Consider the following 26,249-nt stretch of genomic DNA (forward strand, 5'->3'; position numbering starts at 1 on the left):
CCGCGGCCCCTCCCGGCCGGTAATAATTAGGCGGCGGGCGGGGCGCCGCGTCAGCGCCGGGCGCCGGCCAATCGCGGAGCTCGGGCCCGCGGCCGCGTCACAGGCCGAACAACCAAACAGAAAAGTTTAATAAACAGCGGACGGAGGGCCGGCGGCGGCGGCGGGGCCGGAGCGAGCAGGAGTTCGGCGGCCTCACCTGTCCCCACTTTCCGGCGGCGACCGGCGACCGGCGGCGGCGGGCAGCGCGGCAGGCGGGGAAGGCCGCCGCCAGGTGAGCGGCGCGGCGGGGCCCGGGGGGCCGGGGGGCCGGGGGGCCGGGGCCGCTCCCTTCCCCCACCGGCTGAGGCGCGGCCGCGGCGCTCCCGGGCGGGCGGAAGCGAGGGCGGGGGGCGGGCCGGGGGCTGCGCTCGCGGACCCCCGGCCCGGTAGCGAGCAGTTGGCGAGCGGGGGGTCCTGGGGTCCCGGGGACGCGGGCCTCCACCTGCTGCGGCCCCGGGGCGGGGGTCCCGCCTGTCACGGCGCGGGCGGGGGGCGGGGGTCCCGAGCGCCCCTCCCCCGCAGCGGCGTGTCGGGGCGTGCGGGGGGGGGCCGGGCAGGGGCGCCGTGTGACACCCCGGGGGCGCCGGGGTCGGTGGGGTGGGGAGGGGTGGGGCGGGGGGAGGCGGTTAGTGACCGTAGGGCCGCCGTCCGCAGCTTCCGGGGGGAAGCGCTCCGTTCCTGCAAAATGGGCACATCTGACTTTGCCCAGCCGGCTGCCTCCACTTTTTTCCGTCGGCGTTTTACGGTGGAAGGAAGGGAGCGGGCGGGGGGCGGGGTGCCGGCGGCCAGCGTGGGACTGGAGGGGCTATTGTCTGGGCTTCGGTGACCATTTCCTGGGCGTGCGGGTCTGCCCCAGCTGCTCGCAGGCTCCCCGTCCCGCGTGGACGCCTCTCCGCACAGCAGTTACCGCTCAGGAAAGCCGTCTTCCGAAAAGCAAAGGGGGGAAAAAAAAAAGTATCGAGAGACATAGTTGCTGTCGCAGAAGAACGCACAGCCCCGCAGCGTATAAAGAGAAAAACAGAGTGAAAATCCTGGACTTGTCGCTCCCAAACCAGCAACTGGAATAAAACTTGGATCTGCCCCTGGGTTTCTTCTCTGCTCTGTTCCCCCTCCCCCTTACGTAGGTCATCAATCCAGTCCAGTCAACTGGGTGTTTATCATTCCCCTGTTTTTTCCACCACCTACAGGTGTGTGTTCAAGCAGTGGGTTGTCCAGATTGCTTCTTTTTTTTTAAAAAAAAAAAAATTGTTTTAATGTTTATTTTTGAGAGGGAGACAGAGCGTGAGCGGGGGAGGGGCAGAGAGAGGGAGACACAGACTCCAAAGCAGGGTCCAGACTCTGAGCTGTCAGCACAGAGCCCAACGCGGGGCTCGAACCCATGAACCAGGAGATCACGACCTGAGCCAAAGTCAGACGCTTAACTGACTGAGCCCCCAGGCGCCCCTCCAATAGATATTTCTTTTTTTTTTTTAATTTTTTTAATCTTTATTTATTTTTGGGAGAGAGACAGAGTGTGAGCAGGGGAGGAGCAGAGAGAGAGGGAGACACAGAATCCGAAGCAGGCTCCAGGCTCCGAGCTGTCAGCACAGAGCCTGACGCTGGGCTGGAGCTCACAAACCGCGGGATCATGACCTGAGCCAAAGCTACACGCTTAATCGACTGAGCCCCCCAGGCGCCCCCAGATTGCTTTTCTTTTAAGTGTTGTGAAAAGAGGGGGTGGCCATCTATCACTTCTTCTCTGGATGATACTGTGTTCATCTCGAGTAGGGTTAGGCACTTGGAAATATTTTGCACCGTGCTTTGCTATCAGCAGCCGTGTTCTTGGGAGCTTTTCTTGTTTTCTGGCTCCTGGCGCACGAGCGCCAGACATTCTCTGGAGTGAGCGATGCAGGTAGCTTGTGTTAGGGAGTCTTAGGTGGTCAGGAGGAAAATAGGTGTATTTTAACGGGAGATTCGCAGCCGTAGCGATTGGCCAATAGGTTTTGAACAGGTGCAGGAGAAACGAAGATTCCCGTCAAGGTGCGTGTAAGGACGCTTTTTCCTTTGAAACCACACTGCGAAGTCGGGCACCATTTATTTGCTCGCTCCTTTCTCAACGCAGAAGTAAATACGGTAGAAAAAAACCACTTGATTGCATGTGAAATGAAGCACTCTGTGCCACCCCGCTTTGTGTAATCTCTGGCAAATTCCTTAAACCTTCTCTTTTTCAGTAGCATACTCCTGGAAGAGAAACCTGTCCTCAGTTTATCCTCCTAGCTTTGCAGACTTCGGGTAAGGGAAGCGCCTGTCAGATGGCAGAGCCTTGCTTTACGGGACAGGATTGGGACCCGGGTGCTCTTCTGTGGGCTCACACCGTGTGTGTCCTGTGGAACGTTTTTGGAGAAGGATGTGTGCTCGCTGTTAGGATAAGTTCACCACACATTTGAGTACCTTTGAGTCCCTTATCCCCGGCCCCGCGGGCACCCCAAGGTGTGCCCTCCAGAGCTGTGTGCCGCGCATCAGGCCCCCGGCAGTGCGCTCAGGGGTAGGGGGCTATTCGGTTCTGGAAAATGGCGAGTGTGAGTAATAGGCGTTCATACGTAGCTCCGAGTAACTTGTCAAGGACCCAGTAGAGGGGGTGTGTGGTAGTTTGCCAGCATGTGTAGTTTGCAGAGAGCAGGGTGTGCTTTTTTGGTAGGGCTGTTACACCCTACCAAAAACGCATGTATCCTTCAAATCTTTAAAAAGGCCTCCTTTTTGTGTTAAGGGCAATGTGTGTTTTCCCCCCAAACGTTCAGAAGAAATAGAAAGTTACAAAGAATAGATAACTGTTGTTAACGTTTTGGCCAGTGTACCCCCAGCCTTTTCGGTCGTGGACGTTCTGGACGGTTGAAAGTGGAATCGTAAACCACACTAGACTGCCTCTCCCTTCACGACTTTCCCCAAAGACGATCTGTCTCTGCACCTCTGTTGTACACAGGATGGCACCAGTAGTCATCCGCGTGGTACCCTTGCCCCAGTGTCCGCTCTCCTGTAGTCTGGGCGCTACTCCTGTGGACGGCAGTAATTTAAATGTGTACATCGGAGGCTCAGCACCCTCTGATGACTTTCAATGCACAAAATAAAGTTGAAACTTTTTACTGTGGCACCTAGACCCTAGAGCAGTGATGTCCAATGGGAATATAACGGGAGCCACATAAGTAATTTAAAATTTCCTGATAGCCGTGTTAAAAGAAGAAACAGGTGAGATATAATTTGCTAAACGCAAAATATTAGGATTTCTGTAAGTAATTGGCATAAGAAGTTATCGAGATGTTTTACTTAACTTTTTTTAGACTGGCCTCAAAATCCGATATGTGTTTTCCACGTGACATGCAGCTGGGACTCGTGTCAGGCTCTGTCGGGACAGCGTTGCCCTGGGAGGCCGGCCCTGCCTTGTCCCGAGCCCCGCACCGCTGTTGTCCTGGTCTGTTTGGGCTTCCTGAGCATGCCGAGCTGCTGGCGTCAAAGTTGTTGGGTTCTCCTGCCTGGCACACTCCACCGTATTTCTGCTTGGATGGCACTCCTTCGGGGATGCGCTCACAGGCCACAGTCCCTGCCCACTGGGTCACTCTGCCGCGCTTCTCCTAGAACCTGTCCTCTGACGCGGTTTGCTTGGTTCTTGTCTTCGACCTGAGGGCAGAAGTTAGAGCCACAGGTAGTGACAGGGTTCTGCCAGGGCACAAGCCATTTCCATCCTCCTGTGGTTCCTCACCTGCTGGGTGTGACTTGTTGCTTTATCTTTTTGTCACCGTCACCCTGTGGTGAAGACGCTCTTAAGAGCTACATCTTTCTTTAGGATTCGATCTGTCTTACAGAGTCAAAGCAAGTGAACATTTTTTGTCTTTTTAGAAATATTGCCAAGTCTTACTTTAAAAATTTAACTAGCATTATAATACACAGTTGGCCAAACCAGTATAAAGTTTACCAAAAAATGTGAGACAATACACGTCTTCTCCATATCCTTACCAACACTTGATTTTCTTTCGTGCCTTCCCTTTTCATAAGATTCATGATGTAGTTCTTAGATTAATTATGATGGTGAATGGAGTGGTGGGTATTGTTTCGTCTAATTTGTCTTTTACTCATTTGGGGTGGTGTTCTATCATTGCGATGCCTTTTTATTCTTTTATAGATTTAGGATAGCAGCGTTTTGTCACACGCTGAACTTCTTTTCCCTGGTTCTTCATTTCCCTTCTATTTGCTTACGGTGTTTTGTTTTTTTTTTTAAACTTGAGTTTTTACCTTTTAAGAAATTTTATGGCTTCTCCTTTACTTTTGTACTTAATGGATTCTCTTGTCCAGATAACTGTTTTCTTCTAGTTCTTTTGTGGTTTCATTTTCACATCTACCTCTCTCTATTCACCCGGGGCTTGTTTTGACGTAATATGTGAAGTGAAATAACCTCCCTTATTTTTCCTCGATAATTAGTTGTTTTAGCCCCATTAACAAAAATCTTTTTCTCGTTGCCTTGAAATAAAGCTTTTATCGTATACTGAAAGCATATATATATATATATATACTTGCTTCTTTTTAGCTTCTGTTTAATATGAAGGACTTGATACTGGCACGCATTGTTTTAGTAATTGGGCATAATAATGTATTTTTATTTTGTTGCTGTAAGTCTCCCTCCCTTTTCCTCCCCCAGTTTTTGGCTGTTGCTTTGTCCTTGGGATTTTTAGTTGATTCCTCAGGGTCTTCACTTTTTGAGGGGGGGTTGAATTTTTACGTTAAAAACGTAAAATCTATTTCTACGCTTAATGGTTTGTGTTGTGTAATAATAAAAAAGTTTAATGCTGTTAAATTCTCCTTTGAGCAGGGCTTTAGCTGTGATCCTTACATCCTGACACGTGACAGATAGAAATATTTACTTACCAGTCTTCCTGGCAGGTGCTCCGTGCTGGGGGTGGGGTGGGGTGGGGTGGGGTGGGGTGGGGGGTGCGTGGTACTGAGGCTGCCGCCGTGAACTGTCCGGGGCCTCTGCTTTCAGAGTTCACGGTCTTTGGGAAAGCGAGGCTGTCGACAAACCAATGAATAAAGAATTTTTGGACTTTGGCAAGTACTAGGAAGGAAAGAAATTGGGTGTGCTGCTAGAGATTGGAAGGTGCTAATTGGATGTCCTGAGAACGTGTTTGTGAGGATGTCACATTTAAGCCCGATGTGGTACCAAGGTTTGTTTGGGGAGTTTTCTTTAGCTTCCCCAATCTTCCAGAACATGAAAATAATAATATAATAACAATAACGGCGGCACACTGAATGTCTCTGGCAAAATTGTCTGGTAAGAGTGGCCTTGTAAATAAATAGTTTTGAGCCCAAAGCTTGTGCCGTGGAGAATTCGGAACTGTGACGCAGAGTTCTAAGATCCAGAAAGAGCTGGGGGAGGCTTCCAAGCACAGAGAGCCGCTGGCCCAAGGAGGGCCGCAGAGCTTGACCTGATTAGGGTTTGACGGAAGGTTGGCATGACTGCAGTTTGCTGAGCGGGCAGTGGGGCTGCCGGGGGCTACTTTGGGGGACTCACATTGTGTCCTAGACAGGGCTGCTTCCGCTCCCCGCCTTCCTGTCCTGTCTGCTTTCTGGGACCCGAGTCAGCCTCCTACAAGTTAGATTATCTCACCCCTTGCTTCTCTCCTTCATGATTTCTACCGTGTTTTCAGTTTTCCTCCACTCAAGACCTTTGCATAGGCTGTGCCTTTTTGCTTAATTGTGAGTTCCTTGAAGCTCCTTCCTTAAAGGTGCCAAAAGAGGTGTAGTCCTTCCGCTGGCTGTATTTACTCATTTCATATCGGACATTTCCTCTGCAAACATTTGTAATAATTGCAATTCATTAAGTGTGTGTGATTTGTCTTATTTCGTGTCTGTTTCTTCCGCTGGAGCTGTTGTTTCCAATCTGGTACATAGCCACTTGTGGCTATTTAAATTAAGTACAATTAAGTAATAGTAAACATTCAGTTCCTCAGTCTACTAGTAACATACCAGTTGCCTCGCAGGCACACGTGGCTAGTGTGGACAGCAGAGACAGAAATTTAAGTAGCTACTGGTTGTTGAAATATGGCAAGTCCGAGTTGGTCTGTAAGTATGAAATGTGAACTTGATTTGCAGTACAAAAAAAGAAAAAGGCAACCTCAGTTTTAAAAATGATTACTTATCAAAGTAATGCCATTTCATGTGGTTTGTGTTAAGTAAAATATATGACGACAGTTAATTGAACTATTTTAATGTCTTAACGTGACTCCCGGAAAGCCGAAAATTGCTGTGGCTCCTGTCACATCCCTGTTGGACAACAGAGCTGACTCTGGACCCTGAGTCTCTCCAGGGGCGGGACAGTTTGTGGTGGCGTCCACAGCAGCTCGTGGTGCCCAGTGTGTAGTAGGGGTTCAGAATGTTTGATGAGTTAATAACCTTCGTATTGACTTTGAACATTACTTTATAGTCATCCGAGGATGTTACCTGTTCACCTTGTGCATTTCAAAATTGTTAGCTGTCTGTGAGTATAATTTAAAAAATTTTTTCCATGCCTGTTGTAAAAAAACAGCTTTTTTTTTTGACAACTATATAAAAATTAATCTCATTAAATAATTGGTGTGGATCATTTATCTTTTTATCTTTTATTTTTTTCTAGCTTAGGCTGCTAAGGAGAGAGGGAAGCTACAAGTCGGCCAGTCTGTTTTCCATCATTTTTCTGTGTCTAGCAGTTTCCTTCGATCGTCTGTGGTATGTTATTTGGCACACGAAACGTTACAGTTATTCAGTCTTAAGAGTTGAGTAGTGTGATTGCTTTTTCCTTTATTTATACTTTGGTCCTGATACTGTGATCCCTGTTCCTTTTTTGTTTACATTTATTGGTGACCTTGTTTATCCCATTAGATTTAAAACAAGGCAATTTATTGTCTTCTAGAAAGACACCTCAGCTTGTTTTGTGCTTTTCTATCCTTAATGTTCCCTTTGAGATTAGTAGTTTGCTGAAGGGGCCTTTACCACTCCCTTGCTGCCAGGGCTCACCTTTTGTCGTTTTCCTCTAATGGACGGAAGACACACATCAGGAGTTGGAAACTCAAATACGGGCCTCACCTTTGTAAGCAGTGCATATTTGTCAGGGAAATACTTCTTTAAGTATACGTGTATATATTTTTCCCCCATTAGATAGTGGTTTTCAGACCATATCTTTAGTGACCCGGTCATGCTCTGAGAATGTCAAGCTGGCCCTTTTATCAACTACTGCATAAACCCACCTGTTGGTGTCCAGGGATCATGCCAAGGATTAATTTCTGTTGTAAGAGGAATAGTTTGAGCTATTCGAAGCCCTTTAAGATACTAAGAAAGCTTTCACCCTATCCTGCCCTGTACCAGACCAAAAGTTAATCTGGGCCCTTCCTCTTTAGGGAGGGTGTTTTTAAAGTGAGATGGGACCAGGTTGTTCTGGCTTGTTATCTTCTACACTCTGGTCGGTTAATAGGTTTGGGGAAGCTTCTGAGCTCCTCCCCCACCAAGAATATACTGTGTATCCTTTGAACACTCAGTGTTCAGAACGTGGTATTGTCACATGCAATCAGGGAGCCTTGGAGCTTTCGCCGGCCTCTTGTTCCTATGAAGCGATACTGTTTTCAAATCATCTCGGTCGTGGTACTGCTTTCCTTTTACTTAGTTTCGCTGTTTTCTTCTACTGATTGAGAAATGGAACAAAATCCTCGTATTTTTGAACTGTGAGCCACCTAAAGTGGTATTTGTCACCATGAAGTTCTTCCAAGTGGGTCCTAGAGATCTTCGAACAATCCGGCATAACTAAGTCCGTATCTCTTTATTGGTTACAGATCGAGAGGGGTCCCGGTATTATTTTAGTGTATGTGATAGGTGCCTATTTTATACAAATAATTAACTCTGAAGTGAAAAATTGATGTCAGAGCAAAGGTTTTTTGGTTCCTGTAACTGTGTACTAATTTTATGCTTGCCACATTTTAAGGTTTAAATGTTTGCCATCTTTTTCTATAACCCTATCAAACTGTGGCCATCTAAAACGTTTTCTTTTCCAGGTTTTATGCTGTAACTCAATTTATGTACCCTTTCCGTACCTGCTCCTGTACCTCTTCTGCTTCCAGTGTTCTTTTGCAAGAGTGTCCACACAGTGGGAAGAAAACCCGAACTTGACTCGTGAAGTACTGAGCATTCACAGCAGTGAATCCTTGCAAAGGATCTTGGGACTAGGCCTCTGTGAATTGGCTCTTTCAATTTGTCCACTTAAAAGGCATAATAGATGATGCAGCTGTTTGGGCTTCTGCAGGGTATTATTCCATATTCATGTCTAGTTGCAATTATGTGCATTTTCAGTTTCATACAGACTTCTCTTTGTATTCAAAACAAGTTTGTTGGCTTTGTGTTGTAGTATATGGGTTTTCTGTGAGGAATGACGCTTGCAAGATTCTGAGCTTTGTAAACCGTACGTTTAACTTAAAAAATTGTTGTGGAAACTTACTGAAAGTATTTTTAAGAAGAACCACTTGAATTTGCCTTACTCTTTTGGTTTTTCTCATAAATCAGCTAAAATTTTTGGTAGAGGTGAAAATTACACTTCACTGAACAAGTTGAATGATGCTATTCGGTCAGGTAAGGATTAGTGACAGTAATAGTTGATGGGCCAAGGAACGAAAACATAAGCAGTTCTAACTTAAGTAAAGATAGTAAAATATAGCACACTTAGTAATGTATAGAGTCATGATCGGTCTTTTTGTTTGTTGAAAAATCCGAGTGCTTATGTAGAGACTGTAGAGTCTCTGGAGGTAACACTAATGTGACTTCGCATTTTCCGGGGCGAATATACCCTACCTTTGGCTGCACCTCGGCGCGCCCTTGCCCCTTTAAGTGAACGAATGCTCCAGGGGGCTGCAAAGTTTGGTCTACCTTTTTTAAAAAGGCGACCGTAATTTTAAGTATAAGGCAACTTCAGTCTTCCTGAACTTTGTATGTGGACGTGTCTTTGGAGCAGGTTGCCTTTCCCTTTTGTGGATGTCGGCTTGCAGTGGCTCCGTGTTGGCCCTGGCAGAGTGCTCAGGTCAGACCGCTAACCCTGCTAATACGGAAATAGTGTTTCTGCCTCCGTGTTTCCCTTCCCTTTTAAGTAGAGATGGCAGGGTTTGATGTCACCAAAATTTTTACTTTGTTGTGATGCTGAGAACATAGTATCAGTGAATTTGGTAACTTAGAAATATTTTGCAGCTAGGATTTTAGTGCTGTATATTTTCCATGCCTGAAATCGTCGCATTTTTAAGTCCCAGAGGAAACACTGTTTTGTTCCTTTTAGCAAAATTTTGCAGTGGATTTTCTGTTGCCACTTTAAAAAATTCAGGCAAAATGTGAACTCTATTGAAAAAGGAGTCTGTCTTATAAAGTGTAACTTTACCTTCGTGGCTCTGTAGAAATACAACATGATTTAGGCTAAAAGCATTGCATTTTAAACAGTTGGTCACTGAACTGCAAATTAAAGCTGCTTCTGTCAGGTTTTCGTTGCCGTTACGTAGAGTATTTATTTTTTTGCCCAGACAAAAGAGTAAGCAAACAGGATGTGATGGGAAAACTGAAACACGACCTCCTGTTCCTTTAAGAAACCAGCTTATCAGGGGGTCTTAGTGTGTGCGGCCGAACCTGCTAGCAAGGAAAAGTTCTTTAAGATGACGGATGTGCGCCGCCTCCAATCACAGCGACGGGCCTGGCCAGCGGGGCGGGGCGTCCCGCCCTCGGCCAGTAGCCGCGCAGGAGGAGGAGCTTGCGGCTCAGGCTTGGTTGCGGCGGAGCACAGCTTCAAGTGAAGTTAATCTGAGGGGAAGCAAACAGAAAATTGTGCAGGTTTTGTGGGTAGGATTTCTGTTCCGATCTTTTAATAACCCTTTATTTTACGCTCTTGCTCCTGTGTGCTGCTGTGTATGCTAGGTTTTGTCACTGTGGCTGTTTTCTGACGCAAACCGAACATTAAAATCAAGCAGGGAAGCAGAACAAAAGGGCTGTTTGCACAGGAAATAGGTGTTGAGAGAATCAAACTTGACTTTGTTTTATCGTGATCTTCAGTTCAGAAATCGAGTGTCACTGAGATCGTGGGGATCGAAGTCCTCTCCGGCGACAGGCTTTCTCTGGGGCTGGACGTGGGAGCAGTCGCTTGTCGGCTTTATAAATGACATCTTGAGGTGTGTGGTGGGTCGTTTTCCGTAAACTTGGGGTGCTGAGTGCCGGGAGAGGCTCCTGCGGTGGGCGCACGTTTCTGGTGTCCGAGGGACTGAAGTGCCAGCCCTTTGCGTTCCTTCTTTGCCCCCGGGGCGCCCTCCCCCCCCCCCCCCCCCCCCCCCCGCCGCCTTCAGGGTAGCGTAAGTTTGGAGATTTAGTGGGCTCGTGATTTTGTTTTTCAAAAGCTCCTCGAGTGCATTCCGTGTAGAACGAGGTAAAACTGCCTTCTCCTTCATTCAAACTTCCTTTCTTTGAAGGGTAGAGGTAAGAAACGCCCTTTCGAAACAGGAAATGGATGCATTGATAGTTTCGAAGGCCACAGTAGGCGATCAAAACTTTGTAAGAAGTACCTGCGAGTGTGTCGACGCTTTTTTACTGGTAAATAACTACAGCGGTTTGGGTACCGGAGTGTTTTCTTTACCTTGCTGCCCTTTGATCTGGGAATCGGGGAGTAAAAGTGAACTTGAATAATCGCCGGCCGAGTGCCCGAGCGGAGCCCAGCCGAGCCGGCTCAGCGTCGCTCAGCGTCGCTCAGCGTCGCGGCCAGCGTAATTAACTGCGTTTGCAGGACCTCGCTGCCCCTTCGGTCCCGCAAAGCTGTTTGAATCAGTGCTTGCCTGTTCTGGCATCGCTTCGGCCGTCCCAGAACAAGGATGGCAAAATCGGAAGAAGTCGCCCACAACGCCCGTCAGAGCCTTGTGTGGCGCTGTTACTGTTCCCTCTTCTGTGCTTCACCGGGTTCTTGGGCTTTCCCCACCTTGGTCAGTTAGTGCGGCTTTACATTCTCTTTCACGAAGCTGTACCATGCGGTAAAGTTATTTTAATTTTATCGTTCTGTGGGCTTAGTGGGACCTTAATTTACCCAGTCCTTTGCCTGTGCTGCATGCAGACCGTTCCCACTTTTTCACCGTTTGGAACAGTGCTGCCTTAAACAGACTTCTGTTGGCACGTTTCAAAAGATGTCCTCTTTCCGCGTCCCACCCCAAGATTATCTTTCTTTTGGAAGAATCCCCGGCGGGTTTACCTAGGTGGAAGGATACGACGAACACTTCAGTGGCCGCGTTGCTTTCTACACGCAGGTGGTGCCAGTTCATGCCGCCACCGGCGGGATGTGCCTCACGATGTCTCCAGTGGGAAATGCCCCTTAAACGCTCCGCTAGGGTGCCCCTCTGAAGCCCTCTGGTTCGGTGATTAGCTTTTGCCTAAGCTGATAACCTACTTTAAGTCCCATTTTCCAAGTTGTAGATGACTCTAAGTCCACTGTCTGGACGTTGAAATGAGCTGAAGAAAACTGGGCACGTTTTTTCCTGCGTAAGTGAACAGTCACATCGTCGTGGGGTATCGTGCGTGTCGCTGCCAGTGAGTACCAGGCTGCCGCTGACACAGGTCTTGCAGTGGGCGCTCTGTCCCCTAAGCGCACGCAGAAGAGGTGCTCTCCCCCCGGGAGCTGTGCGCAGACATTGCGGAGGGGCTGCTGGGGGGCCGCCCACACCGCTGCCTCTGCGCAGGTGCGGACAGCCTTTGTCGCTGCCTGTGCACCTCCGGGTTGCCGGGAGGCTAGAGAAACGGAGCTGGCGCGTGCCGGTCTGCAGCCTGAGATGGCATGCGAGCGCCTTTCCGGTGTCTCGTAGCTTTTCAGTTCGATGCCAGGACTGTGCGCACGCAGCCGTTCTCGACCCCGGTCCCGTCTGTCTTGGGGAGCCCCCTTTGTTGGGCACCAGCTGCTGATCTTGTGCCCTGGGCAGCCCGTGTGTGTGCAGCGGGGAGGCCGCGACTGTGGGGGTTATGAACTTGCTAACCGATGTTCTGGGTTAAAGTGGAAAAGTTGTTTGACAGCAAAACTCAAGACGACTAAAAACACTGAGTTAATTGATAAATGGGAGGCAGGCCGTCACTCCCTGACGCGACAGTAGTTGACCACGTATAATCTTAGTCTAGTTCAGCTGCAGTTTAAATAATTTAACTCATTTTCTGTGAGTTTCTGTCTCAGCTGCCAATAACATCGCCTCTCCAACTTCCAGAGCTAGTCTGATGTCGCCGTGTTGGTCATCGTGTTTGTTTCGGGGGGAAAACTTTTTTTAATGTGTCATTTTGTTTGTTACGGGTAAAGAGTTTTCAGTTTTCCAGACACTTGGGTTTCCCTAACAGTTGAGTAAAAGAAAAAAACTTCAGTCATCGGTTTTAATTAGTGAAAGAATTACCACGAAATGCATTTTTCTACGCATTTAGATTTTGTGGACGTGTCAGAGTTTACACAGATAAATACCTCATGAGCAGAACCACTGTTTGGGCTTCCCTTGAATATTTAAAGTTTGTGTTAGTGCTTAAATACTTAGATCACGGATATTTTTTTCTTGGTCTGAAACCAATATACTAAAAGTCTGCCCCTCCCTGGTTGTGTCAGGCCGAGGCCAGTACGGTAGATGCGTGGCAGAGAGGCAGATGATCATCGGTATGTTGGTTTCATTCACAGGTAGAAGCCAGTTTCCTGGAGGGAGAAGAAAACTTTAAAGGATCTAATGTTGAGGCAAGATAAGAATAGTGATAGCTCCATTTTATTCCTTAACAGTTGGGGAAGAAAGTGATCTAGAGGGGTTAATAACTGCATTCAAAGTTTCTATTGTTAGTCTCCATTCAGGGGGAATGCAGCATTTTTTTTTCCCTCTGCTGACGCAAGGAAACAATGTTAATAGGCAGTAAGTTGGTAAAACTTGAAAGAACCTAGAACCAGTGGCTTATATCCATCTACAAGGCCTCCCTGTTCTGTGTAATGGGGGACGTGGCAGTTTTGCAGCGTTTTCCTCTATGGCTTTTTTATAAAAAATGGGTCAATGTTTTAGGAAGTAATTGTTTCTTGATAACTTTGCAGCAAGTGCTTATTAACTGATGTATCTGTGAACCTGTTGGACTAAGTCTGAATTTTTGTGTTTGGATGTCATTAGAAAAAATGAACTTGAAACTTTCTGGCAAAAAGGAGCAGATCTATCTTTCTTTATACCTTTTATATTTTGTCCCTGATACAAGCACCTTCCTCCCCCACCAGTGGATTTTTGTGGAGTGTGTATTTAATTACTCAATAAAATTTAGCACCATTAACAACTTTTTCCTTCTTGAAACTCTTCCCGTGAGTGTAGTGATATTATTGCCTCAGCTTCTGTTTGCGATCTCTGCCTTTTGCAAATGTTTCTTCTTTATAGCCATTAAATACTAAAATTTAATAGGATTCTGACCTTAACATTCTTCCCAGGCTATACTTCTTGGGTGACCTCCAGGACCATAGCTTCAGTTAACCGCCTGTACTGTATATATTAACGGTCCCGAGATCTGTATCTCAAATCCAGATTTTTTGGTTGCACTTGAAACCCGTATTCATCCGGCTCACAAATGTGTCTTCCAAAACTAGATGAAACTCGGCAAGCCTACATTTTAGCTGCTTTCTGCTTTTTGTAGCTCTCCCAGCAGTATCTTACAACCCTCCCTTCCCCCCTGTCCCAGAGGGTGGATGGTATGCAAAAAAGCTGGGTTTTGTTTTGATTCTTCCTTCTCCTTCACCCCCAGTGAGCCCTGACTTCCTATCAGTTTTATACATTTATTTATTCTTAAAGATTTTTTTTTTAAGTAATCTCTACGCCCGTCATGGGGCTCGAACTCAGGACTCAGAGATCTAGAGAGGCTGGCTCCGCAGGGGAGCCAGCCGGGTGCCCCTCCTATCAGTTTGAAATCCGTTGTATTTCAGTCCGCCCACGGTTTCTCTTCACTGTCTTTGCTCAGGCCACGCGGAGGCTTCTCATTTACATCGCTAAAGCCGGCTCTTCCCTAATCTTCATCCAGTTCCGGCTCTGCTGTACGTTCTTCCCCGTTTTCTCCTCTCAGAATTCTTTAGTGGTCCTCCTAGCTCTTTGAACTTCGTGAACCGCCTCCGGTGAATAATAATACCGGTTGATTCTGCGCTCAGCATTCTCTGAGGTAGTCCCCAAACGACTCGGAGACGTGGCGTTACCTTCATTCAACACGTGAGACAGTTTGCAAAGGCTAACTTGTGTTTGTCCGAGGTTGACTCTGCTGGTGGGCGGCTGGCACACTTTGAACTCCGGTTTGCCAGACCAGAGTCCTTTCTCTCAACCGCCAAGCCTTCCCAAGCCGGCCCCTGCTTCTCCATCCCCTTCTTTCCCAGCCGCTTCATTTTGTGCTCTCACCAACGACTTGGAGTTCCCCCTTCCAGGGCATCTCAAAACCAGTTGCCTGAGTCTAAAAGTGCTTTAAGGGTTTTCAAAAAAACATTTTTGACAATTTTTTTGAACGCTCCAAAAAAGATATGACACTTTAGCATCCCCAGGATAGAAGAAGATAAAAGAACGAGGCATACGAAAGATACAGGTAGTTTTCCAAAAGCAGCTGGTTTTGAATTTCAAAGCCATTGAAATCCTCACATGTAATAAAAGCTTGGGACCAAGCTGTGTCAGAGGAAGATGAGACCAAGTGCAACAGCACCTTATCCGAGCTGTTGGGAACGCTAACGACCTCCTTAAATCGCTGTCGATGTAGACCTTGTTCATTTCCGCAACCCGGTGAAGGAAGCATCCACTTGTGAACACAGGTCCAGTAAGCCACCGACTAGTAGGTGTCACATCCGATGTTACGGCCTCAAAAAAGTTAAATACTGCAGCTAATTTGACCTAGAAAGAGAATTGAGGTAAACTGAGACCTAGTTGATTTCGAATCATTTTCATTTCAAATATTTTCCTTCATTCTATTTATCTCTACCACCCCCTCCAACATGTTTTAAGGCAAGAGGACTTTTATTCAATTAAAAAAAAAAGTGCCTTTTCATCTGTAGCTTTGAAAGCAACCTGGTGTTGAAAGAAAAAGGTCAAATGGGTAGGACTTTAGAAATGTAGGTAAATACTCCGTTTCTGAACGGATCGAATCTCTAACTGTAGTTGGGGCTTGATGTAATTATAAACTTTTAATTAAAATTCATAGTTGTCCATTATAAAAGCAGAAGTTTTTGTGGGTTGTTTTGTGTTGTGTTGTTTCTGCCATTAAGATATTTTAGAGGCAGGAAATTCCATACTACTCTCAGAAGTTTTAATTTGCCATATTTTAATATCCAAAATAATCTTTTGCTGTTTTCTTAAATAATAAACATGCAAGCTAATAGTTTACTTAATAGATTTTAAGTGTTACCTATTGTAACGATTAAATAATAACATAATTTGAAAACGTAGAACTTAGTTTTGCTGAATAGAATACATAACAATTTTTCTTAATTTTTTAGGTAATCGCTTAAAATGTATAATATGTATCTCTTTTGTGAATTTTTTTAACCTTTTGTTTTTGAGAGAGAGAGAGAGAGAGAGAGAGAGAGAGAGAGAGAGAGAGACAGCTCAGAGCCTGGAGCCCGTTTGGGATTCTGTGTCTCCCTCTCTCTGCCCCTAACCCCCTCACATTCTGTCTCTGTCTCCCTCAAAACTAAATAAACATTAAAAAAAAGATTTAAGCAATTGATGAATCTACATTGATGCGTCATAACCACCCAAAGCCCATCAGGCTTCAGTCTTGGTAGTGTACATTCTGCAGGTTTGGGCAAACATGATGAGATGTGTGTGTGTTAGTATACAGAGTATTTCACTGCCTTAAATATCTTCTGTAGTCCTTCTGTTCATCCGTATCCTCTCCTCCTCAGCCCCTGACAACCACTGATCTTTTTATGATCTCCACAGATTTGCCTTTTTTAAGATGTCATATAGTTGAAATCACACAGTATGTAGTATTTTCAGATTGTTTTTTTTCACTCAGTCATAGGCATTTCGGTTTACCCCACGTCTTTGCATGGCTTGATAGCTCATTTCTTTTTAGCCCTGAATAATATTCCATCGTGTGGATGGACCGCAGTTTATTAACCCATTTACCTACATCTTAGTTGCTTCAGAGTTTTAACAGCTGGAATAAAGCTACCGTAAAACTCCCATGTTCACCTTTGGTTAAATACAAAGACTGTTGTTGCTGGATTGTAAAGGAAGTAGTTAGTATTGTAAGAAACCACCGTCCTGTCTTCCAAAGCGGCTGTATCATTTTGCATTGCCATCAGTGAGGGTTGAGAGTTCCGGTTGCTCCACATCCTTGCCAGCATTTTGTGTTGTCAGTGTTCCAGATTTTTGCCATTCTCATGGGTGTGTAGGGCTGTCTCATTGTATTTGTATTTCCCTGATGTATGACGTGAAATGTCTTTTTATACGCTTTCTTGCCGTGTCTTTGGTGAGCTGTCTGTTAAGGTCTTTGGCCCACTTTTTAGAGTTTTGTATAATTTAAAAAAAAATTTTTTTAAATGCTTATGTATTTTTGACAGAGAGAGAGAGAGAGAGAGAGAGAGAGAGAGAGACAGAGCACGAGCAGGGGAGGGGCAGAGAGAGAGGGAGACGCAGAATCGGAAGCAGGCTCCAGGCTCTGAGCTGTCAGCACAGAGCCTGATGTGGGGCTCGAACCCACAAACTGTGAGATCCTGACCTGAGCCAAAGTCAGACGCTCAGCTGACTGAGCCACCCAGGTGCCCCAAGTTTTGTATATTTTGAATCAGTTCTTTATCAGATGTGTCTTTTGTAAATATTTTCCTACAGTCTGTGGCTTGTCTACTCATTCTCCGGACATTGTCTTTCTCGGAGTAGGAGTTTTTAATTTTAATGATGTCCATCTTACCGATTCTCTCTTCCAAGGATCATGGCCTTGGTGTTGCATCTAAACAGTAATTGCCATTCCCAAGGTCAACGTGATTTTCTCCTTTGTTATCTTCTAGGAGTTTTATAGTTTTGGGTTTTACGTGTAGATCTGTGATGCATTTTGTATTTGTTTTATGGAAGGGTTGTAAAGCGTGTGTCTAGATTCATTTTTTTTTGCATGTGGAAGTCTAGTTATTCCAGGATCATCTGTTGAAAAGACCGTCTTTGCTTCATCGTGTTGCCTTCGCTCCTTTGTAAAAAGATCAGTTGGCTATATTTATATGCACCTTTGCTGGGTTCTCTGTTCTGTTCTAGTGATCTATTTATTTGTTCTTTCACTAATACGACATGTCTTGATTACTGTAACTTCATACTAAATCTTGAAGTTGAGCAGTATCAGCCCTTCAACTCTGTTCTCCTTCAGCATTGTATTGGCTATTTTTTTTAATGACTTTATTTTATTTATTTATTCAGAGAGAGGGGCGCCTGGGTGGCTCAGTCGGTTGAGGGTCCGACTTCAGCTCAGGTCATGATCTTATGGTTCGTGAGTTTGCGGCCTGCATCCAGCTCTGTGCTGACAGCTTGGAGCTTGGAATCTGCTTTGGATTCTGGGTCTCCCTCCCTCTCTTTCAAAAATAAATAAACATTAAAAAAAGAGAGTGTGCACAAGTGGGGGAGAGTCAGAGAGGGGGAGAGAGAGAATCCCAGGCAGGCTTTGCGCCGTCAGCTCGGAGCCCGACACAGGGCTAGATCCGATGAACCGTATGATCATGACCTGAGCCAGAATCAAAGAGTCAAGGCTCAACTGACTGAGCCACTCAGGCACCCCTGTATTGGCTGTTATAAGTCTTTTGCCTCCGTATATAAACTTGAGAATCGGTTTGTTGATAGCCACAGAGTAACTAGCTGGGATTTTGGTTGGGATTTCATTGCATCTATAGATCAATTTCGGAAGAACTGACCTCTGGACAATACTGAGTCTTCCTGCCCATGAACGTGGACTATCTCTCCATTTATTTAGTTCTTCTTTGATTTTGTTATCAGAGTTTTGCAGTTTCTCTCCCATAGATTTTATACGTATTTTGTCTTATTCTATCCAAGTATGCCACTTTTTGGATGCTAATGTAAATGGTATTATATTTTTAATTTCAAATTCCGCTTTGGTGGTGTATAGGAAAGCAGTTGGCTTTTTATATTAACCTTACTCTTGCAACTTTGCTGTAATCACTTACTAGTTTCAGAAGTTTTTTGTTGTTGATTCAGAGTTTCTGCAAAGGCAATCACGCTATCTGTGAACAAAGGCAATTTTATTTCCTCCTTTGTAATCTGCATACCTTCTATTTCCTTCTCTTGTCTTATTGCATTAGCTAGCACCTTCAGCACCATGTTGAAAAGGAGTGGCGAGAGGGGACACACTTGCCTTGTTTCTGGTCTTTGTGGGATCACATCAAGTGTGGTGTTACCTGTACGATTTTTATAGAGATTCTTCATCAGCTTAAGGAAGTTTCCCTTTGTTCCCACAGGAACTTTTCAAGTCTTCACAACAGAATCATGAACTGAGTGTTGTTATTGTCCGTTTCACAGATGATGATACAGAGGTGTAAAGAGTGCAGGCCACTTAAAAAGTCAAACAGCTGATTAAGTGGCAGAGCCTATGTTCAATTTGGGAAGTCTGACACCAGCGCGTGATCTCGCCATTCAGATCTACTTGGAGAGGAAAAGATAGTCGAGGTGGGGAGACTGCCAGGATGGTTTTGAGTTAATTATCTGAGTCACTTTTTACTAATCTTTGTGAGCCTTGGGTTTGTGATCTCAGGGTCACTTTCAGATGACTGCCTGGGAGAGGTGAAAGGGAGTGCTCCTTCCTGTCCCAGTGAGTGTCAGATGGTGGCGTTGGTCGGGTCCCAGCTCTCAAGGGTCTTTGTAAGAACGGGACCATGCCTTCTCCCTGCCTTCTGAGGAGTTCACGTCTTCTGGTTCTTTGGTTTCCTGTGAGCTAAAAATCAGAATTTTTTTGTACAAACTTATTAATGAGTCACTCTACCTTCCTTAATCTTCCTTTACAAAAACTTCTGACGTGGATCTGGTGCAGATAAAAATGGTGGTGTACTGAGCACTGTGTTTTCTTCTTTACATAGTTAGTCATTTGTAAATTTCTAGCCCTGTGAGCTGTTGGTGGTGGTACCCACATTGACAAATATTTGATCAGTATCCCCCAAATTTCTTTAGCGCCTACTGGGTGCTATGCCAGGAACTTATGATCTCTTGGGGAAACACACACAAAGGATTAAAATGTTTAGTGATATGAAGAGAAACGACATCAGGTTTTAATAGGAGCAGAGAATGACAGACCTTACACGGGAAAAAGTGCTTGTACTAAGGTTAAGAAGATACTAAAAGTTAACCAGAGTGCGTGCAAGGGATGGGATAGGGTAGGCCTTGTAGCTGGGGAGCAAAGCGTGTGCAAGAGGGTAATTAACAGCAGAGAAGCTGAGAGCTTCAAGACCCCCATGAAGCAGAGATGGGTGCGAAAGAGCCCAGCAGAGCCTGTTCTGTTGGTGATGGGGAGCCATGGATTATCGAGCTGGAGAGTGGTCTGGTCACGTGCCTTCGCCTTAGCGCTTACTTCGGCAGTAAAGTTGTGGCAGTAAGGGGTTCAAGGTTACACAGCTAGCAGGAATCCACTGCGGTTTGAACTGAGGTCACTCTGCCCCTCTTTAATAAAGTCTGTTCAAGTCTCCGTCATTTAAGGTACCCAGAGGTCAGGTTCACTGGTTAGTAACACGGGCAGCAGAAGCGAGAATGGCACACGCGTAGCTACTGGAAGAAGACAGGAGATGCAGTGAGACTTATCATGATGATCGAGGCATAACTGGCAGAGAAGCGGGAAGGACGAGGGCTTCAACCAGGTGTCATTGCGTAAAAGGTCGGGGTGTGAAATAGTAAGGACCTGACTGGTTTGCGTTTGAAAGAGAGGTCAGAAGTCACTAAGGTGTTAGTTAAAAAGCCATGTTGGCAAAGCCGACGATCAAGTTCCCTTGAAAGAAATTACGAAGTCAGGCAGAGGTATTTTTTTTGGAACAAGTTACTGAGCTGCGTTGAGTTTTGAAGTTTAAGGGTGCTCTCTGCAAATCATTGAGGGTTTTTGATTGTATTAGCCCACAGACGTGGCTCTCTTTTAGACTCTGGGGACACAGAGATAAATGAGACATACTGGCCCAGCACCTGAGGACCACGTCACGGTTCCTCTTGCATCGTTGACCTTCAGAATACCTCCTCAGCCAAAGACCGCCTAAACTTGGTGAAGAACTTTGAGGTCAGTCAGTTCCTGCCATGCCGTCTTACTCCCATGCCAAGTGCCGTGTCCTCCGCCCCGTGCCCCACGGCTCTCTTCTGGGGGACAGGATCTTTAACTCCTCACGAGTGTTTTGTTCTTGCCTGCCCTCGCTGCAGATTGGCTCTCCCCAGAGGCCACCGGTTCTCGCAGTTGGTGGCTGCTGGCGCTGTCCTCCACGCCGAGCAGCTCAAAGGGGCGCGAGGTCTGTGTTCACTCGCTCCCTTTGCTGTTGGCGGATTGTTACTCTTCCAGGCAAAAACCCGGTGAGCTTGCGGGTCCGTTGTCTTGCGGGCATCACCCTCGTGTTTACGGGGGGTCCTGGCACCGGGGTTCAGCTCTACTTGGTCTCGTTCAAGCATCCAGGTGACCTTCCACCACTTCTGTGAATGCGGGGATTTGGGTTTGTTTTATTTATTCCTATATCTCGGGTCCCCAAACAGTGGCTGGCACATAGGAAGTGCTTAATTTTTGTTGAATAAATACATAAAAATTTTAAAACACTCTTGACTTGTCTCCATAAACCTTTAACAACCCACTGCATAGACCAAGCCTTACACCTTATTGCCTGAGATGGCTCCACCTCTGAAGTTGTTTTCCAGTTGAGCAATGTGATACATGTTAATTGGTAAAAATTTAGAAAACGGATAGGCTAAAAAATTTTTCTCTCCTAATCTCGCTACCTAGAGATGAAGGTTGATATTTTGCTTTTATATCTTTCTAGGCTTTTTTTCCTGTGCACGTGCAAATGTTTTTTTAATTTTTTGAGGAATCACAATTTCATATTGTGAACTCTTTCCTTGTAATCTTCAGTCACATGAAACACGAACGTCTGCTGCGTGCTTAGGTAGCGTGTCGGTTGCTAAAGGTGTAACGTGAAAGGAGACAGCCCGGGCGGTAACCTGCGTGCAGAAGTCTAGTGACGGCATCACGGTTCACGGCTGTCCTGTGCCCTGTTAAATGAAGCACCATGGTTTTTGAGCCAGCCCCCTATTCTTTTCCCGTTGCGATTAGTACTTTTCCTGTTAGAAACAGTGCTGCCTGATTATGTCCCTAGGATGAATCCAAAGAAGTGGAATTTTGGGTCAGACTGGAAGCATTTTTAACCTGTTGTTCTGGAGAAAAGCTGCACTGCTGTATAGTCTCGCCAGAAAGCTGAGTTAGTTTGTATCAAATCTAGTTTATCTGCACCCACGCCAGAAGGCGTGTGCGTTTTTTTAAGTTCTAATTCGGTAAATAAAGTTTTTATTTATTGAGGTATAATTTACGTGCCATAAAATTCACCCATTTAATAAGTGTTCAATTCAGAAATTTTAGATAAATGCACACAGTTGTGTGATTACTACCACACTCCACTTAGAACATGTCTGTCACTCCAGAAAGATCCCTCAAGCCTGTCTGTAAACGGGTCCTGTTCCCAATCCCGATCCTGGGTAACCAGTATACCTGCTGTCTGTTTCCGTAGATTTGCTCTTTCCCAACGTGTACGTGGAATCCCATATTTTAATGTGGACTTTTGAGTTCGACTGCTGCCATTAGCTTGGTCCTTTTTTCTTTTCTTATTTTTTATTGTGGTAAAATACGCATAAAATGTATGCATTAAATCACTTGTAAGTGAATGCACGCACGCTGGTATGCAGCCATCACTGTTGTGTGTCTCCAGAACTTTTTCCATCTTGAAACTCTGTGCCCATTTAACAGCAGCTCACCGTCTGCTCCCCAAAACTGCTATTTTCTTTGTGTCTCTGAGAATTTGTGAAGTTCTTTCTTTTCTTCTCTCTCTCTCTCTCTCTCTCTCTCTCTCTCTCTCTTTCTTCTCGGTGCCCAAGGTGGGGCTTGAACTCACGATTCCAAGATTAAGAGTTGGATGCTCCACCAACTGAGCCAACCAGGCACCCTGAAGTCCTTTGTATAAGCGGAATCATACAGAATTTGTCCTTTTTGTATCTGGCTTATTTCACTTAGCATGCAATCTGCAAGGTTCATTCATCTTGTAGCACATACGAAAATTTCACTGCTGTTAAAGACAGAATAATATTTCACGGTGAGTGTATAGATCACACTTTGTCTCACCATGTCTGTCCGCAGACATTTGGGTTGTTTCTGTAATGCTGCCGTAAACGTTGGTGATCAAATAATTTCCAGGTGTTGCTTTCACAGCTTTTGCTTCTATGCTAGAAGCGGGATGGCTGGGTCATGTAGTAATTCTGGATTTAACTTGCTGAGGAACCGCCACACTCTTTGACAGAGGCTGTACCTTTTTACATTCCCACCACCGGCGCACAAGGGTTCTGATTTCTCCACATCCTCACCAAAACTTTTCTCTTTTTGAAAATAGCCATCCAGACGGCGTGAAGTGGTATCTCAGTGTGGTTTTGATTTGCGTTTCCTAATGATCAGTGATGCTGGGCATCTTTCCACGTGCTTATTGGCCTAGATGAGTATGTCATCTTTGGGGAGGTGTCTATTCAAGTTCTTTTAGGAGTTCCTTATATATTCTGGATATTTATCCCTTATTCAGTAATCACATTTGTACATATTTTGTCCCATTCTGTGGGGTGCCTTTTTATTTTTACTCTGTTGATTGTGTCCTTTGGACAAAAGTTTTTAACTTTGATGATACTCAGATTATCTGTTGTTACCTTTGTTTTCGGTGTCAAATCCAAGAAATCATTGCCACATCCAGTGTCCACTCTTGTGCCCTGTGTTTTCTCGTAGGAGTTTTATAGTTTATACGTTTAGGTGTTTGACTCATTTCAGTTAGTTTTTGTACATGGTGTAAGTGTCAAACCTCATTCCTTTGCTTGTGGATATCCAGCTTTCCCACCACCTTTTTTGAGAAGACTGCCCTTTCCCCCTTTGAATGCTCTTGGCTTGTCCTTTTTTATTGCTGGTTAGTTTTCATTGTGTAGATACCGGCCACGTTGTATATATTTATCTGTGTCCTGGTTCGTGGACATTTGGATCGTTGCCAACGATCCAACGTGGACATTTGGATCGATGATGAGTTTTTGGCTCGTCTTGCCGCTGTGAACATCTATGTACAACTTTTTGGATGGCGGACATTTTTGTTTCTCTTGGGCAGAAACCTGGAAGGCGAATTGCAGGTCATAAGAGAACTGCAAGTTTAACTTTGTAAGAAACGACAGTTTTTACAGTCCCAGCAGCAGTGCGTGTGAGGGTTCGTTTTGTCTTCCCTGTCACCAGCACTTGTGCGGGTGGCTCTTCCGGTTCCGAGGGAGGAGTGGCTGCGCCTTGTGGGGTGACTTTGCATCTCTTCAACAGCTGATGAGGTCTCTATCTGGGCGCGGGGTCTTGTGGCTGCAGCCCCACCCCTCCCGCCCTCCTCTCCCCGCCACTGGGTCTTCAGCTTGGTCAGCCCCAGTCTTAACACTCTTGTTTCTTCTTTCTCCCGCTGCCCGCCCCTCTTTGTTTATTTATTTCATTTATTTAAAAAATTTTTAATGTTTATTTTTTGAGAGAGAGGGAGAGAGGGAGAGAGAATGCAAGCAGGGGAAGGGCAGAGAGAGAGGGAGACACAGGATCCGAAGCAGGCGCCAGGCTCCGAGCTGTCAGCGCAGAGCCCGACGTGGGGCTCGAACTCACGAACTGAACTGTGAGATCAGGACCTGAGCCGAAGTCGGAGGCTTAACCAACTGAGCCACCCGGGGCCCCGGCAGACCCCTCTTTGATCACTTTCTTAGTTTCTAATCTCGGACTACCGTTCACACACCCTGTTTCTAAACCTAAGCAGCTAATGTTACCAAGCAGGTCATGTGATTTTGTTTCGCCACCATTGTGAGTTTTTCTGTAACTTTTTATTTTGATTTGATTTTAAACTTAGCATAGAAATTGCATGAATAGTACAAGGAACTCCTACTCCCTTTTTTCTCAGATTCTCAGTTGTTATGCTTTGTCCTATTTGCTTATCAATATTCTTTTGTTTCTTTTTCAGACTATATGTGTGTGTAGAAATATATGCATATTTTCTTCTGAGTCATTCGTGTAAGCTGGAACCTTGCTCGGGTTGCATAGCTATGTAGTGGTAAAGCAGAGACTGGGATCCAGACGTGTGTGTGTGTGTGTGTCCCCATCCGTCCGTCCGTCCCGTCAGTAGCTGGCACATACTTGCTGCTTAGGAAAGGCCTCTTGAATGGACCGGTGACCACGGCTCACCTGTCAGAATCTGTACGTGCTCTCTTGGGCTGTCCACACGGCTCGGTGCTTGGGTTTCGCAGACTCCGGCTTGGGACGTGTGCTTTGCCACTCCTGGCTGTTTGCCCGGCAGCTTCCGTCATGTCACTAAGGCTGTTTCCTCGTCGCTGGAGCGGAGGAGAAGAGAGTTCCTCCTTGTGAGGGACGTTGTGAAGGTTAGAGGGGACCACACAGGTGAAACGTTTGTCACCGACCCTCGCCCTTCCTTTCATAATTCGTCCCGTTCTGCTGACGTAGCCACTGGCTTGTCTTCGTTCCCCGCCCCCCCCCCCCCCCCCCCCCCCCGTTTTTTCACCCCAGGATCTTGGTCCTGGCAGACTTGGTACTGGTCCCCAGTTAGGACACAGCTCCAGCGAAAGGTCTGCGGTGACAGCTGTCGGGAGACCCTGATCTGAGTCCCAGTCAGAGCTGTGAGGCCGAAGCTTTGATCACAAAAAGTCCAATTCCAGGTGCGGGGATTTCGAGAGCTGGTTCCAGGAGCCGCGCTGCCTTTGGCATCCCAGTTTTTGAGTATTTTTTATTTGCCCTTGTAAACTTGTGGAGTGTTTCAGAAATACCAACTTCGGGGCGCCTGGGTGGCTCAGTCGGTTGGTTAAGAGTCAAACTTCGGTTCAGGTGATGATCTCACAGTTCGCGAGTTCGAGCCCTGCGTCGGGCTCTGTGCTGACAGCTCGGAGCCTGCTCCTGCTTCTGTGTCTCCCTCTCTCTCTCTGCTCCTCCCCTGCTCACACACTGTCTCTCTCTCAAAAATAAAGATTAAAGAAAAAAATTTAAAAAACAAAAAAGAAATACCAACTTTGTAGGGTCCATAAAATACGGGGTCACACCCTTGGAAGCAGTGCAGAAATTTGAGGTGGCCCGACACGTCTGCCCCTGGCCGGCACCCCTCTCAGAGGTACGTGTTTTTCCAGGAAACCGTGCCATTTTGTTGCTGCATCACACGTTCTAGGTTTTTCTTTAGAAGATCAGGGCTCCGTATGCGTGACCCCATCTGGCAAGTAAGGGGAAGAGAAAGTCATCAAACCAAATACTTCCAAAGTAAAAATTCTTGGGGATTGTCTTCTCAGTTGATAAAGTGTGTATAGCAACCTATTCGGCGATCGGGGTTTTCAACAGAGACCGAGGGAAGGGCGCACGTGGCACTGGAGAGGCTCTGCGGGGCAAGGGACAGCATCCCGCCACGGGGTCTCTGAGGAGCCTGGGCGTGTATTGCTGGTTCGCGTGTGACTGGACTCCAAGCCGGATTTTGTTCTCCTAATTTGGACGGTTTTCTCAGAATAATTAAACATCTCTTTGGAGGAAATGGTTCCCCGCAAGGCACCTCTTGCGTAACTGCCTTCACCAGATGAGTCCCGCGTAGATAACAATTTTAATGTTGTCTTTTATAATGCTGTCTTAATGTCTTCTGAAAATCAAGACTGAGATATTTCAGAGGAGAACAGCACCGGGGTTGCTGGTTTGTCCTCGCCACCCTGGGTTTGTCCTTCATTCAGTGTCTCCGCGAGGAAACAGACCCCTTTTCCGTACAGCGTTTAATACCTCAGCGTGACCACCGAGGTTAACAGGTGATAAAATTCTTGAATGTAAAATTGTGCAAAAAGCTTATTTCTCAAGACCAAATCCTTTACGGTGTTAATTCAGTGGACAGATGGGACTAGAAGCCGTTAAATATTTTCCCTCCACCCCGAGAAAGCGGCATGGTCCCCTGTGTTCATCAGCGG

General features: G+C 46.1%; 1 protein-coding gene across 7 annotated transcripts in view; it reads left to right on the plus strand.

Moving 5' to 3' along the window:
* Positions 1–111: 111 nt before the first annotated feature.
* Positions 112–26,249, plus strand: part of ZFAND6 (zinc finger AN1-type containing 6) — a 72,783-nt gene continuing 46,645 nt past the window's right edge. For 2 of the 7 annotated variants that reach the window (XM_043553871.1, XM_043553869.1), the window contains exons 1-2: positions 127–271; positions 6,677–6,768. The gene's annotated coding sequence lies outside the window, so the exon portion shown is untranslated. Of the gene's footprint in view, positions 272–6,676; positions 6,769–9,746; positions 9,901–26,249 lie in introns of those variants that run through there. The other 5 variants (XM_043553867.1, XM_043553872.1, XM_043553874.1 and 2 more) reach the window with 5 other exon arrangements.

The sequence above is a fragment of the Prionailurus bengalensis genome, chromosome B3 (assembly GCF_016509475.1).
Source record: "Prionailurus bengalensis isolate Pbe53 chromosome B3, Fcat_Pben_1.1_paternal_pri, whole genome shotgun sequence".
Taxonomy (NCBI): Eukaryota; Metazoa; Chordata; class Mammalia; order Carnivora; family Felidae; genus Prionailurus; species Prionailurus bengalensis.